This window comes from Balaenoptera borealis (genome assembly GCF_965194805.1).
Source record: "Balaenoptera borealis genome assembly, chromosome: 8".
Classification (NCBI taxonomy): domain Eukaryota; kingdom Metazoa; phylum Chordata; class Mammalia; order Artiodactyla; family Balaenopteridae; genus Balaenoptera; species Balaenoptera borealis.
Genome location: NC_138865.1, coordinates 50,228,167 through 50,248,481, shown reverse-complemented (window position 1 = coordinate 50,248,481; position 20,315 = coordinate 50,228,167). Strand labels below are relative to the sequence as shown.

The following is a 20,315-nucleotide window of genomic DNA, read 5'->3' as shown; positions in this document are numbered from 1 at the left end:
AACGTGGTTACCTCAAGCTATTACTTTTGAGCTCTTTTTAGTTTTTTAAAAGACAGTTTACATTGAGTCAAAAGAAGTCAAATGCATTAAAATGCATAAATATGTAATTCCTCCTTGCTTTTTGAAGTGTCCAGTTAAAAATAATTTAATCTAAAATGGATCCAAATTAGAAGTAAAAATGTTTAAATTAAAAGGAAATATTTTGAAAGTATATTGTCTTACGAAGATAAACACTACATTTAAAGTATGCATTCTTGTGCTTGATACATTTATTCATTTTCTTCAAAATGTAAATGCTTTAACAAATGTTGCAAATGTAGAAAAATAAACTAACTTTACATCAGAGAGCAAACATCTTACAAATGGCAACAAGAGACCAGTTGTATTTAAGATGTCTGATATTGCTTTATGTCTGTATTAATAATAAAATATTTTTATGCACTATTTCTCCTCATGGAAAACCCTGCTGTCCTTATTCATATACAGATAAAGCTGAAGTGGGATCTGGATGCCTGTGTACCTCCCACAGGCTTTTTCTGGAACTAATTTGATGAGAAGAAAATTTACATTTTCTAACCACCCTTTTATACAGATATGCTCCTCACTATTTTACCCCTAGAGCCCCAGGTATTTCTATGATTTTGATAGAGTAGATCAGACACACATGTTTGCTCCAGAGCATTTAAACATACATTATTGATTCTATTGTTTGAAGGTAAAAATGCTCTTAGAAGAAACTTGGAAAACAAGTCTAAATGAATTGAATTTAAAGACCAATAGAAGTCCCTAGGTATGGTTTCCACAGCAGTAATTTGAAAGTTGAATGTTTCTTTGCGGGCAACAGGTAGTTAATTAATGCCTTCAACAAAAAATTTGGAACCTACTATGTGCTAGGTAGCTGAAAAGAAAAGAATTAGGCCAGACTGTGTCCTGTTCCCAGACCCTCCTCTCCTACCGATCAGATAGGTCACAGTCTATTCAGGGTGCCAGGCAAGTAAAGAATTTTAAGAATAATGTGACATGTACCATGATAAATGTGGAAAAAATGTACTTTGAGAGCACAGAAAGAAGAAACTAAATTTGTATTTTGGAATTGGACGCAGACAAGAAGAATTTTATCACCTGCTAAAGCAACAGAGAAAAGGCATTTGATTTTTATCTTAGAGAAGGAGTACGGTTTGTAGGATGGATTGAGGGCTTGGCAGGAAGAATTACATCCTGTTCAGAGGAAATAACGTGTAAAGGCAAGGAATTGTGTTAGCACTTGGTGGTTTGGAGTGCTTCTTGTGGTTTTCTGGGTAGTATGGCAGAAGCACAGGATGTGTTGAGGGAGTGGCAACTTACGCTGAAAGAGTAGGTTTAGATACAAAAAACATTTTTATGACATCATAAGGTGTTTGAACTTTACAGTGTAGTTTGTGGGGAAGGTTGAATGACCAGTGATTTATATCGGACATAAGCATTAACATCAGGAAAATTGCAGCAAGGAATCATACGACTTGTGTGACTTAAGGTGATCGTTGTTTCTCCCTCTCTAGCTTCAAGAAAAGCAATAATTAAATAAGGCGTTGCACGTGACTGTTTCTTTGAAGTAGAAGTGTCTGGGAGATGCCTCCTTGTAACTTATTATGGCATTTCATAGCATTTTTTTATTTATGTGGCATTTATTTACCACCATGACATAATTCCACATGCTAACTCTCAGAGTTTGTAATTAAAGCTCATCCCTTTTGTTTTATCCTCTGGTGATGAAGACCTCTATTCAGCAGCTTTTGATTCACTTGAAGGCAATCTTAAAGTTATCTCTTGGACTTTCCACATTAGACTACATAATTCTATCTCATTTACTTTCTTTCTTGTGACTTCTATGCGACAACCCTTTAAGCCATTTTAATTGCTATTTTCTGGATCTTTTCCAGTTTCTTGACATCTTCCTTATATGCGGTAAAACAAAAAAGCAACATAGTAATTTTTAAAGACTCTAAGTGCAGCCGCATAGCACAGGGAGATCAGCTCTGTGCTTTGTGTCCACCTAGAGGGGTGGGATAGGGAGGGTGGGAGGGAGATGCAAGAGGGAGGAGATATGGGGATATATGTATATGTATAGCTGATTCACTTTGTTACACAGCAAAAACTAACACACCATTGTAAAGCAATTATACTCCAATAAAGATGTTAAAAAAAAAGTCTAAGTGATGTTAAAACTGGTATAAAGGATTATTTTCAGCCATTTTACATTATACTGCTATTAGGATATGCCTAGTTTCATGTTAGGATTTTTTAAAGGCAGCTCTTCATTGGTGGAAGATACAATTTTATTTGATCTTCTGATCATCCTTTCTCCTTTTCTATTTATGCAGGTAAAAATATTTTTAAAGCAGTCTTGTTATATTCTTTTTTGTTCTTACATGAAATGACTTATCTAACAGTTTTTAAACTCTATTCTTTTTTTCAAGCTTTATTGAGGTATAATTGACATACAAAATTGTGAGGTATTTGGAGTATACAACCCAATGATTTGATATATGTATACATTATGAAAGAATTCCCCCCGTTGTTTAAACTCTATTCTTATCTCAAGCAACAAGATGTAATGGAAAGAAGATAGTTTAGGGAGATCTGGGTTCAAACCATGTCTCTGTACCATGTGTTGGCAGAGAGCAAGTTAGGCTAAAAACGTTATCCCAGAAAAATGTTGTCCGATTTTCAAAAGTGTCCTAATTTAGATGGAAACCTGAATGGTCACCTTGGGCTCCATCAGTTACCAGTGTGTGCCTCTCTGACTCAGCTTCCTCATTGGTAAAAGGGGAAAACAATATCTAGCCAATAAAATTGTTCAGAAATTTAAATATTAAAAAATAAGTTTCTACCATGAAACCTGATACACAGTAAATACTTTAGTTAAACAGGTCCTTTCCTTTTTCTTCTCCCCTTTTTATAAGGATTCTGTATACTTAAATTATCTAAATATCTGAGATAAAAACAAATTCCTCTAAATAGCGTGCTTGTGAAGGTCATCCTTATAGATGATAGTAGGTAATTTAATGAGTATCCTTGCTTATATCTACAATCCAAGTCATTACGAATGACATTACATAGTACAGACTTGTGTGTACAATGGCTTGAGTTGTCCTTTAGCTTGATATACAACCCATAAGAATTACCCCATATTTAGTCGAACCTCCAGTTTTCAGGTTGAATCCCATTAAAATAGGATTTCACCACATGCCTTCTGAGGAACACTATTCCCTGTGGGTAATCGATGGATATTATGGATAGGGGAGAAGTGTTTTGGTCACATAATTTAGGGAAATGGGAAATGCTGGAATAAACAGAGGTTTCTGCTTTGCAGAATTTCCCAGAGCCTTTCGCATAACTCATCTATGCTGTGATTCTGAAAGAGTGTACTATAGTATGCAGCATTTACAAAATAACTAATTGAACTTGAATCTTTTTTTATAAAGCTCCTCAAGAACTAATGCTCAATGGAAGTTATTTTGGAAAATACCACGTTACTGACAGCTCAGTTTATCACAGTGTTTTCCAGTCTTGGCAGAATGTTCATTCGTTCATTCATCATTCATTCATTCAACAAACATGTATTTGGCCCACATTATTGATTGAGTGCTTTGTGTCTAAGTAGCATTTCAAACCAGATTATATGTCACACAATTATAGTTTAGTATTTAGAAAGCAATTAAAGTAGTAATTATAAAATCTAAGTATATTATAAAAAATGCATATTAAGTTCTGTAAATATTTCTTTCATTCTCATTTGGCTGTAAGAATTCAGGGTTCTGTGGTCTTCAGACTTTTTTTTTTGTGCCTTCAGTTCTTCACAGGTCACATATGCTTAATTATTTATAAATTATATGCATGGATTAATGGGTTAATACATCGTGTATTATAAATCATGCACAGAATTAAAATGTTTTAAAACGATGAGATGAAAAATAAAAGAAATAGATATTCTAATATTTTCTTCCTAGATTTCAATGACTGACCTTGCTAACCTGTGGACTGTGTCCCCCCCTGCTTCTTTTTTGTGCCCCTCTCTTTGGAGAACACTGTCCAAGTGATAAAGGAGCAAAGAAGGAAGCAAATTTAATCATACTACAGACTTGGAGGAACTTTTCTTTTTCATCCATTATATTTGTCCTCATTAAGAGTAAATTTAGGTTTTACACTATTGTGAGCAGTTCACGAAAAAAGGATAAACAAACAAATATATATATATTTCTTTGATCTTCATAAGCTTACTCTGATTGAAGGGAATGCCCATTAACAGAGCATTATCAGTTTAGAAGGTGGAGTTCTTTTTTTTTTTAATTTAATTTAATTTATTTTTTTATACAGCAGGTTCTTATTAGTTATCTATTTTATACATATTAGTGTGTATATGTCAATCCCAATCCCCCAATTCATCCCACCACCACCACCACCCCGCTTCCCCAGAAGGTGGAATTCTTAGATCAGTTCTATTAAGATTATCAAATATTTGTGGAACATCTCTCATATGCTAAGTGCTAAGCATCAGGAATACAGAAGTAATTCATGGGCCTATCTTTGAGGAGTTTGTATCACCAAAGGAGTGATGCCTAAGTTAACAGTATTTTCAGGACAGAAGGGAAGGTTACCCTGGAAAACCACTTCTTAGTATTATGAACATTATATTTTGAGTAGGAGCTCTTTCTATCAAAGGTTTGGGGGACAGTGTCCTAATATCAAAGGGTCGTGGGGTAGCCTTGCTAGGAGGGACCCCAGAACTCTCTTGTTGCTTATGGCTCTCACTTGATGCTTGTTCTTATGAATTCTAGTTGTTTCTGGGTACTCCTTTCTACTTTACACCCATTTTAGTATGTAAGACCTCTGCTATCCTGTGAGATGCTGTTGCCTGTGATTGCTATGCTGTTTCTCCTCATCACCTGCTCTTTGGTCTTTGTGGATTCACCATTCAAACCTGTTTCTTTGTCAACTGCTACCATATTGTTCACTCACCAGTAGCCTCCCATTTCATTCTTTGTGACGATTACCCCAGTATATTATTACTTTAGACTCATTTTATTTCACCATGATTCTTAGTTCTAGCAGATATCCACTTACATTTCAATCACATATAGTCTTCATTAGAATTATTTAAGTGCATGTGACTTTAGAATGTTTCAAAATGTATTTTATATCTTTGTTTTTTCTTGCACTCACATTTGTACACATATATAAAAGCTTAGCTATTTTCGAAGGATAGATGTAACTCGGAGAAGGGTTTCTCAGGTTTCTAGTTTTATTTTTCTGAAACATTTCACTTCAAATAGAGTTTTAATTGTATTGGCTCTAAGTGAATGTAAACCAAGTTAGTATTGAACCAGCAGATGGAAAAATCCTTATCATTGAGCAATGAAACAACTTGAATTCTTTTTTTCCCCTTTTGCCATCTGGTATCTGTGCTCATATTTGAAACATTAACCATTCAGGAAAGACTTATTTTCTGTATCCAATAGTCAGAAGCTTTCTCTGAAGACTGGTGCTTATCTTTTCAGAAAAAAAAAGATAAAATGCTACAAATACAAATGGAGCCCTGTACTAATATTTGACAGTCACATAAAAGCTTAAGAAAATGCAGAGTACAAAGTGAGTTTAAGGAGATGCCATTTTCAATTTATTTTCATAATCTAATTCTGCATTGCTTGTAAAGGTTAATCTAAATCCAGCAGAACAAAGCCTGTCCACTGTTTACTTGTTATAGGCACTCCTACATTATTCTAAACCCAGCAAAATGAACATAGCTCTTGTTCACAACCTATTGCTATTTTTTTCCGAATTGCAGCAGATATGATTTTTTCACGCGACCCTCAAATTATCAGTAGCCAAATGGTGTCTGTAATAGTAAAATGCTTCTAAGAAAACATCTAGAAGAGAATTTATAGTACTCACCTTGAAAGTAATAACACAATACATTTAACCTCCAGTTATTCAAATAACCTTGCAGATCAACTTGTTCTGGATGTCCAGCCATATTTCCATTACCTACTTGGAGGGGGATGAAAGCCAAAGGAACTTACATAGTTTAAGTATTATTTGAAATATTAGCCTAAGGAAATATCTATATAACATTAAAAACTTCAGCCCCTGAGATTCAAGCATCACAATATCTGGTAGCAATGGCTTTTAGATTTTCTGGTGTTTTCATTGTATATGAATCTGTTTATCTCTATTTTTTTCATGAGTTTTCCTGGTATAAACAAAACATGAATAATTAATGTGGTAATTCTATTGTACTTGAAATCAAAGCCTTGGTCTAAGTCTAGATCTTTTAGCATGTGAGGTATTTACTGTTACTTTTCATATTGGTTTACCTTTGATAGATTTTGAAGGCTATTTATTTCCTCCTGTGGTTGTGTTTTCCACTTGGGGACCTACTGGCAATGCCTCAGTTTGTGGCTGGGTGATCCAATTCCAGAAATTTGCTCTGTATGGACAGCTAAGATGCTCCTATATATTATTCTTTAGTTTTAGAAATAATTTTTCACTGACGAATCAGTCCCTGATCGACAAGTTTAAGAAGATTACAAATAACATTCACTAGGTTAAAGTTAAGTGTTTTCTTGTATGAACTTGGACCTTTATCCTTCTGCTTAATCCAACTCTGGCTTACTTGGATTTAAGACAGACCCTTTAACTTTCTATCCTAATTGGTCTTTCAGGTGTTGAAGGGCTTTTGGGTGCAGAGATGTGCTCAGCCTAATCGTGTAATGGGCAGTGGACTGAGATTGCTCTCAGTAGCTACAGAGGAGGCCTCACAGGGAATCTGAGCTTCATTCCCTGCCCCTGGGAAGGCTGCACTCTCCCCACAGAAGCTCTGGTTATTGTGAGTCTGAGGACTTTTCCCTCAGAAACGGTGTCTGGTGCTCACTGCTTTTATGCCCTGCCATGCCTGTTATCTAAATCATCTCTCAGTTTCTCTGATTGGTGCTGTAACAAAGTTTTCTCTGCTCACTTCTCTCCTTCATGGCCTCTGCCTATTTAGCTCCTGTCACTTTATGGGTTTTTCTTTCTTATTGTGGATTTTCAACTTCTATTCTCTGCTATTCACTCTTCAGCTCAGTATCGCTCTCAGTACCTGGACTTAATCAGCAATGACATCTCTTCCATTTGAAGGAATATGGAAGCAAGAAGGAGGCTTCCCATATTTTATAGCAGAACTTTTGGCATTGTGAAAACATAACGATGCTTCTCAACTCTGTAGAAGAACATGGTCACTTTGGTGCTGGACGGAATCTTGTTTTGTGAAGAGCTTTTCCATGGCTAGCTAAAACATAATTACAACAAAGGTCATATTGGCAGCAGATACTCCACGTGGAATAGGCATCTTTTAGATTTTTTTTTGTTTTTGGTGTTGCTACTTTACCCTCCAAATTAAACGCTGTTAGGAACTCAGACCTTTGGTTCAGCGATGAAAATGTGTAGAGAATGCACAAATGGTGGCTTGCCCAGAGGCCTTACACCCATTTCTCCTAGGCCGTATTGTCATTTCTGCCATCTTCTGTGCACGTGCTGTGGTGATACGGTGACTTCAATGCTATTATTTTTGTGTTTCTATGAACAATGGCATTTTATTGTTTTTTAAAAACTGTAGGTCAAAATTACAAATATCTTTTTTTTTTTTAACTTTGCTTTCTAGAGTTGACGATAAAGGAAGAGCCCTGCAAAGAGCAAGGTGTGAGTGAATCTGCCAGAGGCTAGAGCCATCCATGATTTACATCCCTTTCTAACTCTTTGGGAGAGCACTGTTTTCTTGTCTTTGTGTAGTTTGCAGTTTTTGAAGGGCACGTTAATAAAGGTGCACTCTAAGGAAGATAGGGAAAGGTCAACTAGTGCTTCTTAACTAGTTTTAAAAAACTTCTGATGTCTACAGTTGTGTGGGTATGTGCACAGACATAATTGTTAAGGGCTCATCCTACAACTCAGTCAAAAATAATGTGCTTTTTCTCTAGCACTGGCCTTTTTAAATGTCAGTAACTTTGTTAATTCCAAACCAATTATTTTCACACTTTTCAAAGCATAAATTCACACTGGTCATATGTATCTCTATATTGGGATACAATGAAAAACATATATGTATATACAGACACATATACACATGCACACATTTACTCATTACCTTCATTTCTAGGGATGATGCCATTGTTCTCATTACTTTAATGTGTGCAAGATTGGTCAGTGTTAAACGCTGGTGGTGAAAAGATAAGTGAGACAGGGATCTTGACCTTAAAGAGATTCTTATCTGGTAGAGTAAGTATGCCGATCGAAAGGTAAGCTGTGGCCTACAGTATTTTCACTTTGAATGTTTAGAAAATACTATTTAGGATCTAAAAACTACCCCCAGCCTGTTCAGAAAAATTTCCCAGTTCTGACTCTATGTGGGCACGTTCTGGATGTAAGTTTGTGGTAGAATTAAAGAGAATATCTCTGTTCTCAAAGCACTCGCAAGCCAATATGCCACACTTTCTCACTTTGCATAGATTCAAAATCATGAGGCTACAAAAACAGAGGAGGTAATTTTAGTTTTTATCTGCCTCTGCTTATTCTCACTGGTTTAATTTATTCTTTTCCTCCATACCTTCTCAGAGTTAAAACACCCTTGTATCCAGGATTTGAATTATTTTCTATTCTGGTATTAAGGAACTAGACCACCTTTACTGAGATTGGGAGTAAAGTGCTCATAAACAATCACTCTTTCATGAAAAGAATGCCAGGTAAAAAGTTCCTGCTTCCATTGAGTTCTGTATAAGTACGGCTTCCTCCAGCCAGTCAATTGTATTAATTATTTGATACCTTTGCATACCTGATAGGGCTTTTCATGTAGGGATTTCAAATTAACTTGTCCGTTATTTTGACATGGTATAATTTTTTCCCTTTTCTTTGTTTTTTGGCTAATCAACAATCAAATGGATAGAATGTTCATGTTAATATTTTGTAGAATATGGAGATTTCAATACACTAATAAAAAGCATGGACAATGGTGGGATATCCTTGATCATTTTTATTAAGTCTCATGGGTTATTATGTAAGGTAAAAGATGCCAGTTATTCACAAATTAATTTATGGATTTGATGTAATTATCCCAAAATCTTGATACCATTATCTGGAACTTGATGAAATCATATTAAAATTCACCTAGAAGAGGGAAAAAGCAAGAAGAGCTAAGAAAATATTGATCAAAAAAGTAATGGTTAGAAGCCTTGACCCATGAGCTATTAAAAACTACATTAATTCAATGGTTAAAAACTGTGTTGTAAGTCAATCTAATTTATGTATAAGTATGTGAGATATTAATAAGCATATATATGGATATAATATTCAGATATCTATCTATCTACCTACCTAGCTATATTCTACCTAAATCCTAATTCTAATATTCAAATCTATCTATCTCTATCTATCTATCTATCTATCTGTCTATCTATCTATCTATCTGTCTATCTGTCTATCATCTATACTCAATGTACATTTGGAACATTTACCAAGAAGATATGCAGGAACCATATAAAAGGATCTAAGAATTTTATTGAATGGTATAAAACATGATGATATTATGTCCCTACATGGGAAAAGCCTTGAAGGACAATATAATTTTCTTTTATGTAACTTGTTGTACATTGCCTAGCACATAAAGTGAGTATCCAGTGAATGTTTCTTAAAGGAATGAATATTAAAAAGTTTGTGGTATTTTGTAGTCAGTTATTGGAATTTTTATATCAGCATGAGATGTAATCTAAATAAGTATTAATATATAGAAAGTAATTGTCAAGATAATTGGGGAAAAATTTCATCTTAGTTACCTGGTAAGAATGTATTTGGAGGAAGTAGGGAAATATGGATAAGAAAAAACTTTAAGTTAGCCACATTACGTGTTGTTGAATGGTAGGAAAAAAATCTGTAAGCAAATAGTAGCTTGGATCATCTATGTTCAGGCCCTGGATTAGATATTTTTTGTATATTCTCAGTGTTTGGTAGGTAGGGCAATATCAGCTAGGAAAAATCTGGTATATCAGGCATTACATTCAAAGCAATAGGAATTTGGGAAGAAATGCAGATTTCTAAAGGAGAGAGAAACTTAGAGTGAGATTTAATGACTGTTCCCCTGATATATGATTCATCAAAAATTCTTTCCAGTATAATTACTCATGAATATGAGAAGTCAACTGCAATTTATTCCCGGGAATCAATCAGTGCTTTTCTTGCTAGATCAATCCCTCATGGGTTTCTGATCCCTATGCCTGGATTAGGACCAGTGATGTGGAGTTCATTCATTACTCATTCATGTATTCCATCAATAAATATTTATGAAATGCCTACTAAGTGACATGATAGTGCTAGGTGCTGCTGGTTTAACAGGAAGCAAGACCTGGTTTCTGCTCTCAAGAAGAGAGAATGGGAAGTTGTGAGGGGACACATTCTGGTATGTCTAGAGAACATGGTATAAGGGCTGTATAGTAGCTGGAGAAGTTGTATGTATATCATAAGATGTATGTAGACTACATAAAATTTAAGTTTAAGGAGTTGAGACAAAATCCTAAGAGAAACATGCCACCACTGGAGGCTTTTGAGCAATGGAAGTACATGATCATATTTGTGTTTTAGAAAGACCACTTCATCTACAGTGCTAAGGAGATTGGAAGCTTTTGCAGTAATTCTGATAGCAGAGGATATAGGTTTTGTAGGGTCCACAGGTTATATATTTTGGGATTCTCTTTAAGAAAAAGAATACAAAATTTTGAATATAAAATTAGATACAAGGCTCTAGAAGGGGCTTTGAGACTCATGAGTCTTCCTCTAGATTCATCTCTAGATCCAGAGAAGTGATTTTGGTGGTCCAAACTATGATGGTGATAGTGGGGATGAAGAGAAATGAATGAATGAGGAAATTTGAAAGACTTGTGATTAGATGTGCAACATGTGAAGAGGGAACTATCCAAGATGATGCTTAATTTTCTGGCGTGAGCAATCAATTGTGTAAATAAAAGGTCTGTTCATTGAGACAGGAAACACAGGAGGAGGAGTGGGTTTTGGTGGCAACATAAATTAAATTTTGTACCTATGTCAGGTTGAAGTGACTGAAACATTTGGGTGTGAATCTCCAAGACAGTTGAAATTATCCTGCTCTGATGTGGCTCAGTCAATTTTGGCAACTTGTGTGTTCAGCATCCTGAGGATGAACATAATGCCCTGTCAAATGTGGTTCCTAAAGTAGCCGTAGATGTAAACCTGCATAACAAATAGTTAAATGATCATTGCCTTGCAGCACTATTGGCTAGGTCTGAAAGCTAATGCTGGGTTATGTAGGACTCCTACTGTTTTTCTCACCTTTAATGTGGTGCCTTTCAAGATGAGTTTTTTCCTGGTTCCTAGCACTATAATATTGGGGCATGTGCTGCTTAGCTAGCAGGTTACCCAAAAGGCTTTCAGTTCTCTGGGGATGATGAATTCTTGGTTGTGTGTGTAGGGTTTCTCTAATGTAGGTCAGTGTCTAGGCTCCCTTTGATTGTTAATCCATAGTCTTGAACTGATTATGCAACTCACCGAGGGCCTGCTAAATATAATGTTTTAAAGTTTAACGGCAAATTTTCCTCCCCATTGTCCTTTAATTTGAAAATGGCTGAACAAATTTTTGTTACACTTTTCATGAAAATAAAGAAAAATATGACTTTAAAAGAAAATAAAAATCACCCTACTAGGAAAGTTTAGACAGTTATCAAATGACTTAATATAGGAGATAATAATAGAGACTGCTTTGCAACCTAAAATACAGCGGTTTCTACTCTGAACACTGTAATTACTATTTACAGCTAGATTATAGGGAAATCTGTGGGTGTCATGGAATTCAGTTTCAGAATTATGGAAACTCTGTTTGCATAATTAAAGGGCTAGTTAGTAAATTCCCTCCTATTTTCTAACCTATTTAAGTAGATCATATATGTGCCAATATTTCTTTGCTAACTATGGTGAAGGAGACAACCAACTTTAAATCTTCTATTGCTGAATAATACCCATAATAACTATGTAATATATGGTTCATAATTAGTGAATATGCCGAGGTTTTTCCAGAAGTGCATTAGATATGGCATAGATACAAATTTCTGCTTCATTAAATGACTTTATAGACTGTATTTTGCTGCTTTTGCATATGTGATTTCTTTCCCCCTGTTTGATAGCAGGATTACTTCACAGCTTCTTAATGAGAATACCTTTTTTCCTGGAACCTTTTCTGAAGTTTTACTGAAGCTTTCGGTGACCTATTTCTAATGATTTTAGAGCTCTAAAATTTTCTCTCCCTTATTTAAGTAGCTTTAACTTATGTTTGATTAGTGGCTTTGGAAGTAGATTCACAGTCTAATTTTAGGAAGGAAATCTTTTCTTACAGGAGAAACAAATTCAGAAATAAGCTTTCACATCACAGGATGCCTATGAAATATGGAAATGGCTCATATTCCCACACCACTTATTAGGTGAAGAGAGGGTGAAAGTTGGAGATGACTTCTCTTACATTTTGTTCTCAGTTGCATTTGTGCAGGCAAATTTCTCTTTAATATCCTCTTTAATAAACACTGAGGACTCAGATGAATAAGTTTACTGGTTGGTCTGAGAAGTGACTGTGATACAGTGTAAAGCGCTCTAATTTCATAGTCCTGGAGAAGCACAGATGAGATGCTGGTATTGGGTGTTTGTAGAATGGGTGGGAAGTTTGCAAGCATCCAAGTGCCACATACCCAAGATAGTTTAGAATTATTATTTGAAATTTAGAGTAGCTATGACTTAAATATCAAGGAATATACTGATGACTGAGTTGGGCCCTGAAAAGTGAATAGGATTTCACTTACCACAGAGGATGGGACAAGGCTGTTCAACCAGAGCAAAGAGTCAGGAGCATTAATCCATATTATCATTTTTTTTCCAGTTAGAGTAAATTTTTATTTTAGCTTCAAAGAAACATATATACTTCACAAAACTGAAACAGTTCAAAAATATGTAAAGTAAAAAGCAAATATCCACTCCATGTTCTTTGCTTTTCTTCCTATCCCCAGCATCTTTCCCTACCTCCCTCTGCATGTTTGATGTCAATTTTCTGAAAGCTTTTCCTGTGCATTTACCATTTAAATATCTGTGTGTGTATGTGATTAGCTTCATTGTTATGTAATTACATCACTTAATATGCCTTATAGACCCTTTCATGTTACTGCACTTCAGTCTACCCTATTTATTTTAAGAGCTACCTATCAGTCTAGTATGAATTAACCATAATTTATTTAACCATTACCATATATAGGCTATTTATAATTTTTCTACATTTCAAAAAATGCTGCAATGAATATCTATATCTATAGTCTCCTTATTTATTCCCCTAACATCCTGTTCTCTCTCTCCCTCCTCCCTCCTATCTATCTAAACTATATCTTTGTACTCATGTGTATTTCTGTAGGATAGATCCTAGAAATGGAATTGTTACATCAAGCTGTATGGGGGAAAATACCATGTTTCTCCCATTATATGTAGCACCTTTTAGAAATACATGGAACACAGTATCTAGTATGTTCTAGGCATACATAAAGAACAAGGAATGGCAGAATAAATTAATATAGGTTCATTTAACAATATACTGAAGTACCTATGTTCTGAAAAAGTGAAGAATAAAGCAATATGTACTACAGGTAAGACTTGAATGTTATTTACTTTAAATAGGAAAAGACAGCTTTATATTTTTAAATACCAGGACAAATAGATTTCATGTGAATAGGAAAGACCAAACAAAGCATAATATTGGTCAATTTGACATTATTAAATTGATCATGCAAGAGGTTCTCACCAGAATGAAGAGGACGAAAATCTAAAGACACACGTAAATTGGATACTGTGTCCAGACACATGGGTCTCTCAAGGTGTCTGGGGATTTCCCTGAACATCACATCTGAGAGGATTCAGATGCTAGATGTCTGGTTCAGGGCTGCTGCAAGACTCAGAAGGGATCCTAAACTGCTCAGGGTAAGGGGTAAAAGCATTGATGCTTCTATCTTATCTGTCTAGGACATTTCTATCTCTTCCCTAACTCTTTGTTATTGGCTTATATTTATTATCCATCTTTAAAAATTTAGCTCAGATTTATACCTCTAACAGGAAAGCTTTTCTTTTAAAAATCCTTTCCTAATCTGCATTCTGTGTCCTCAATGTTCCCATATATTCTTGGGATGGTGGCATCACCATATCATTATCATCATCATCATCACCATAGTTTACATCATCATCACCATAGTTTACATCATCATCTGATGCTAATATTTATTTAAATTACTATGTGCCAGAAGTTTTGCTAAATAATTTATATGGATTATCTCATGTAATTCTTATGATGAAATAGGTGATACAGTTATAAGTATTACAAATTTAGAGAGGCACATAGTATATTATTTATAATCTTTTTGACTTGTCTTCCTCTCTAAACTGTACGTTTACTGAGAGCTTAGACAATCTCTTTTATCTTAAATCTCTGCATCCCTGGCAGTAAGAATAGTGACCAGTAAATATGGCCATGCGCTAAATATTTGAATGAATCTTGGTTGAGTCTAGGTTGATCTAATTTCTAGATGTGGCTCTGATATGATCATTTTTGAATAAAATGATACTTTGATTCTTATCATGCAACCAGTACATTTCTGGAACAATAAGTTATTTTATTAAATTCAAAAAAATATTTGTCAAATTAAAATAAAATCCCCCTTAGGTTTTATTTCTCTGTTCTATATGTGTGCCCAATTCATATTGGATGAAAGACTGGTAATCACAGATTTCTGTTATTGGAGAAAATGGGATAAAAGGCTTCTTGGCAAAATAGTCACAGTTTTTCAGCTTGCAAATTAAATTATAGTGTAGATTTGCTATCTTGCCCCCATTAACTTCTTGCCCTCTTTGGCTTTCTGAGCTCTCTGGGGATCAGATTTCCTGTGGCCCTGTATAACAGGCTATTGATCACACTTTCTGCCTTGCCACCCTTACCTCTCAGTACAAATTGGCCTGTGTCAATTGGAGGAGGAAGATAATTAATTTATACTCACATTGAAATTAGATGCATTCTAAAAGGAGACAGTCACCTGGGCTTTACCAATTTGGGGATGTGACTTCCTGAGCTAACATTCTAAAGTAGTAGAAGCGTAGGTAAATATATTCTTTGCCCATCTGTGTGTACTGGGGTGGGAAAGATTGGAAGATACCCTAAAATAAATTCTAGTGGCGACAAAGTATTAATCACACTCTGTGTCAAAGTTGAAATTATTCACTCTTAAAATATGGGAAACTTTTTGAAAACTATGAAAACAATGTGTAAGATGTAAGATGACTAGACAGCAGAATGTCTTTCCTGTTACAACTATATGTTGTTCTTTCTCTTTCAGTATCTAAAATCATATGTTAATAAGTCACTTTCTTCTAGTTGTAGCCTTGAGAACGTCACTACTTTAGAATTAAAGATTTTATTATGAAATAAAGTGCAGGTCATGGAACTACCTATAATATGCTTATAAACAAGTGTTTTTCTCTACTACTTATAGCTCTACTTTTATGCTAAATAATATATTTGAAGCACTGAATTAGTAATTTTTCCAAGCAGAGTGATAGGAGCCTCCAAGAGATAGGCCAGGCCATTCTACTTTTCTGCTGGCCTTTCAGAATGCTTGTCACTTAATGCAACACAGGTAAATTAACATGCAGTAAAATTTCCAGGAAAAGTGAGATTCATTCCCAACACTGGTACAGAAGAAGTGAATAATTGTAATTCTTCCAGTGGGTTTACTTCTTAATTCATTCTGATCATAGCAGTGAAAACATTTTTAGAGGATAATGAATGTACCATTCTCTAGAACCTGGTGGCAATCCCCTAAACATTATGCTTGTGATGAATCCCTAATGTTTATAGTACTCCCTGAGAGTGATGTGGGGGAGGATTTGGGCTTATTATTGAAAAGCAATAATTTGCGCATCAGGGGTCTGCTATTGTTTTGACCTTGTACCTAAGTTATGTTTAATCTCAGCAAATTTTTGGCTAAATGACCTTTTGTTCCTCAACTAACATGAATAGTAAGGATTATAGCATTGGTCAGCTCTTTCAGAAGGGAGATAAATGAAATGGATAGATGCATTGTCTTAGATGGGTGGTTTATTAATTTAGAGTAAAAGATATGTCACAAACAATTCTAGAACTTTTTCATTGCTGAGACTCATAGATTACTTAAAAGGCGCTCAAAAAATATATCTTAAACATGAAACAACTTGTATTAAGATGTGAATCAGTTCAGGTGACCTTCAGGAATCAATTACTTTAGGTCAGGTATCTCCCTAGATGTGATAAAAATCTGCATATAACAGGCAAATTCAATCACCAATACAGATATTTTTAAGCTATATAAATCAATTCAACAGTCATTGAGCACTTGCTGTGCGCCAGGCACATTGAGGGTAATTGAAATAAAGAAAACTTGGTGCTTGACCTTAGGCATTTATTAAAGTACACAAGCTGGATAAATCTTACTTGAAGGAGAAAATTCTAGGTAAGCCTTTTGGTTTTTTAAAATAGGAGATTCAGAGACAAAATAAAGTTTATAAAGAGACTATTATTGGTTTTATGGCTGTCAGAAAGGAGAATAATAAGTGGAGATTTTGCCCTGTTTTCCTGTGATAGATGAGTTGGGTTTGAATAAGTTAGGCTGCCTGAGAAATACTGGGTGGTACATTCTGATCAACTTAATAAGCAGTAGTGTTATAAAGCGGTCCTTTGGCTTGATGTGATGGTTTCATCTTCTCTGAACCACTGTCATCTTTTCCTTTGGGCCAACATAGCCTGGCAGTGACAGGGTACAGCATACTAAATCCTGTCTAGGATTTGTGCCTAAATGTGGGGGTAAAGAAATGCTTTTTTTCAAAATACAGATGGAAAGGTGTTTGCTTTTGTAATTTCTGGAGGAAGAAGTCAACTGATAATTTGAAGCTACCTAATCTGTTTAGCTATTCTTTTGATTTTGGGTTTTCTTAATGCTTTAGATAACCACATTAAACAATACAAAACATATTTAATCATCTGGATACTAAAATGAGAAAGGTCAGTATGTTGGTCTTACCTTTCAGGGTCAACTAATATAGGTTGATAACAAGTGTGTCTCAAAGCTGCCTTCAGGCAGTTTATTCATATTGATCAATTTTTTGGCTAACAATGTATTCAAATGACAATCCTAGAAGGCTGGATCCCAAGGGAAAAAAATGTTAATTTTATGTAGAAGTTTAAACTATAAAAGAACTATTAATTTTTTGGATAAAAAGGAGAGAAATTTTTTTTTTTTAATTTTCATACTTTCCTTTAATTCTTTTTTTTTTTTCACACACACACACTGTATTTTATTTTTACAAGAGATAAATAGACTGACACCAAGCATTGTACATGGATGACCACAACAAAAGCAACAATGATTGCAATTACCAAACATGAACCACACTCATACTATGTCATAATATTGACATTCAGTCCAGTAATCCTCCACTGTAACAGCTCCCTTACTTTGCAGTGAAAATTGATTTGTATATTCTTTGCCTCTGAGTCAAAAGGAGAGAAATTTTAAAGTGTCACAGTCTGTAGAAATTTGTGAGTTTATGAGGCCACTATGAAATATATCACCTGAATATTTATTTATACATTTACACAAATAATATATGTATCTCTAGATGGTGAAGAAAGGAACTTTGTCATTTCTCTCTTGGTCTCCGGCACTTGGCAGAGTGCCTGGCCCATGAGGGTACAGAGTAAATGTTGAATGATTAGATGAACGAATGAATGAAGTCTGGTTTGATTTAAGCCCCTCTAAATCCCATATATAAATAAGATTTTTTTTTTGAATTTTATTTTATTTATTTTTTTATACAGCAGGTTCTTATTAGTCATCAGTTTTATACACATCAGTGTATACATGTCAATTCCAATTGCCTAATTCGGCACACCACCATCCCCACCCCCCGCGACTTTCCCCCCTTGGTGTCCATACGTTTGTTCTCTACATCTGTGTCTCAACTTCTGCCCTGCAAACCGGTTCATCTGTACCATTTTTCTAGGTTCCACATACATGCGTTAATATACGATATTTGTTTTTCTCTTTCTGACTTACCTCACTCTGTATGACAGTCTCTAGATCCATCCACATCTCTACAAATGACCCAATTTCGTTCCTTTTTATGGCTGAGCAATGTTCCATTGTATATATGTACCACATCTTCTTTATCCATTCGTCTGTCGATGGGCATTTAGGTTGCTTCCATGAACTGGCTATTGTAAATAGTGCTTCAATGAACATTGGGGTGCATGTGTCTTTTTGAATTATGGTTTTCTCTGGGTATATGCCCAGTAGTGGGATTGCTGGGTCATATGGTAATTCTATTTTTAGTTTTTTAAGGACCCTCCATACTGTTCTCCATAGTGGCTGTATCAATTTACATTCCCACCAACAGTGCAAGAGGGTTCCCTTTTCTCCACACCCTCTGCAGCATTTGTTGTTTGTAGATTTTCTGATGATGCCCATTCTAACTGGTGTGAGGTGATACCTCATTGTAGTTTTGATTTGCATTTCTCTAATAATTAGTGATGTTGAGCAGCTTTTCATGTGCTTCTTGGCCATCTGTATGTCTTCTTTGGAGAAATGTCTATTTAGGTCTTCTGCCCATTTTTGGATTGGGTTGTTTGTTTCTTTAACATTGAGCTGCATGAGCTGTTTATATATTTTGGAGATTAATCCTTTGTCCGTTGATACGTTTGCAAATAATTTCTCCCATTCTGAGGGTTGTCTTTTCGTCTTGTTTATGGTTTCCTTTGCTTTGCAAAAGCTTTGAAGTTTCATTAGGTCCCATTTGTTTATTTTTGTTTTTATTTCCATTACTCTAGGAGGTGGATCAAAAAAGATCTTGCTGTGATTTATGTCAAAGAGTGTCCTTCCTATGTTTTCTTCTAAGAGTTTTATAGTGTCTGGTCTTACATTTAGGTCTCGAATCCATTTTGAGTTTATTTTTGTATATGGTGTTAGGGAGTGTTCTAATTTCTTTCTTTTACATGTAGCTGTCCAGTTTTCCCAGCACCACTTATTGAAGAGACTGTCTTTTCTCCATTGTATATCCTTGCCTCCTTTGTCATAGATTAGTTGACCATAGGTGCGTGGGTTTATCTCTGGGCTTTCTATCTTGTTCCATTGATCTATGTTTCTGTTTTTGTGCCAGTACCATATTGTCTTGATTACTGTAGCTTTGTAGTATAGTCTGAAGTCAGGGAGTCTGATTCCTCCAGCTCCGTTTTTTTCCCTCAAGACTGCTTTGGCTATTCGGGGTCTTTTGTGTCTCCATACAAATTTTAATATTTTTTTCTTCTAGTTCTGTAAAAAATGCCATTGGTAATTTGATAGGGATTGCATTGAATCTGTAGATTGCTTTGGGTAGTATAGTCATTTTCACAATATTGATTCTTCCAATCCAAGAACATGGTATATCTCTCCATTTGTTGGTATCATCTTTAATTTCTTTCATCAGTGCCTTATAGTTTTCTGCATACAGGTCTTTGGTCTCCCTAGGTAGGTTTATTCCTAGGTATTTTATTCTTTTTGTTGCAATGGTAAATGGGAGTGTTTCCTTAATTTCTCTTTCGGATTTTTCATCATTAGTGTATAAGAATGCAAGAGATTTATGTGCATTAATTTTGTATCCTGCAACTTTACCAAATTCATTGATTAGCTCTAGTAGTTTTCTGGTGGCATCTTTAGGATTCTCTATGTATAGTATCATGTCATCTGCAAACAGTGACAGTTTTACTTCTTCTTTTCCAATTTGTATTCCTTTTATTTCTTTTTCTTCTCTGATTGCCATGGCTAGGACTTCCAGAACTATGTTGAATAATAGTGGTGAGAGTGGACATCCTTGTCTTGTTCCTGATCTTAGAGGAAATGCTTTCAGTTTTTCAGCATTGAGAATGATGTTTGCTGTGGGTTTGTCATATATGGCCTTTATTATGTTGAGGTAGGTTCCCTCTCTGCCCACTTTCTGGAGAGTTTTTATCATAAATGGGTGTTGAATTTTGTCAAAAGATTCTTCTGCATCTATTGAGATGATCATATGGTTTTTATTCTTCAGTTTGTTAACATGGTGTATCACATTGATTGATTTGCATATATTGACTAATCCTTGCATCCCTGGGATAAATCCCACTTGATCATGGTGTATGATCCTTTTAATGTGTTATTGGATTCTGT

General features: G+C 35.1%; 1 long non-coding RNA gene across 1 annotated transcript in view; it reads right to left on the bottom strand.

The window, feature by feature from the left end:
- Positions 1-17,618, bottom strand: part of LOC309632784 — an 807,477-nt gene extending 789,859 nt beyond the window's left edge. Inside the window, exon 1 of the long non-coding RNA XR_014247072.1 lies at positions 17,390-17,618. This is a non-coding gene — a long non-coding RNA (uncharacterized lncRNA). The remainder of the gene's footprint in view (positions 1-17,389) is intronic.
- Positions 17,619-20,315: the final 2,697 nt, after the last annotated feature.